Here is a 421-nt window from a genome sequence, read left to right as displayed (position 1 = left end):
GCCATACCAGGAGAAACTAAAAAGGCTAGGACTCTTCAGATTTGGAAAGGAGAAAGCTGAAGGGGGATATGATAAAGGTCTATAAATTCCTGAAGGGTGTGGATGAAGTGAATAGGGAACTGTTGTTCACCAAATTTCAGATTACTGGAATTGGGGGACACCCACTGAAATTAGTAAATGACAGTTTAAAACTAACAAGAGCATTGGTCAGACCGCAGTTGGAGTACTGCATCCAGTTTTGGGTGCTATACTTCAAGAAGGATGTTGATAGACTCGAGAGGGTCCAGAGGAGGGCTACTCATAGGGCTTGTCCTGTAAGCCCCTAATCATATGAGGAGAGACTGAGGGACCTGGACCTCTTCATCCTCCACAAGAGAAGGCTGAGAGGTGATCTTGTGGCTGCCTACAAATTCATTAGGGG

General features: G+C 45.4%; 1 protein-coding gene across 1 annotated transcript in view; it reads right to left on the bottom strand.

Moving 5' to 3' along the window:
• Nucleotides 1-421, bottom strand: part of PCOLCE2 (procollagen C-endopeptidase enhancer 2) — a 112054-nt gene that overhangs the window by 85557 nt on the left and 26076 nt on the right. The gene's annotated exons all lie outside the window — the stretch shown is intronic.

The sequence above is a fragment of the Gavialis gangeticus genome, unplaced genomic scaffold (genome assembly GCF_001723915.1).
Source record: "Gavialis gangeticus isolate Ggan-Ray unplaced genomic scaffold, GavGan_comp1, whole genome shotgun sequence".
Classification (NCBI taxonomy): Eukaryota; Metazoa; Chordata; order Crocodylia; family Gavialidae; genus Gavialis; species Gavialis gangeticus.
The sequence above is the reverse complement of the archived record's forward strand: the minus strand, read 5'-3'. Positions and strand labels throughout refer to the sequence as shown.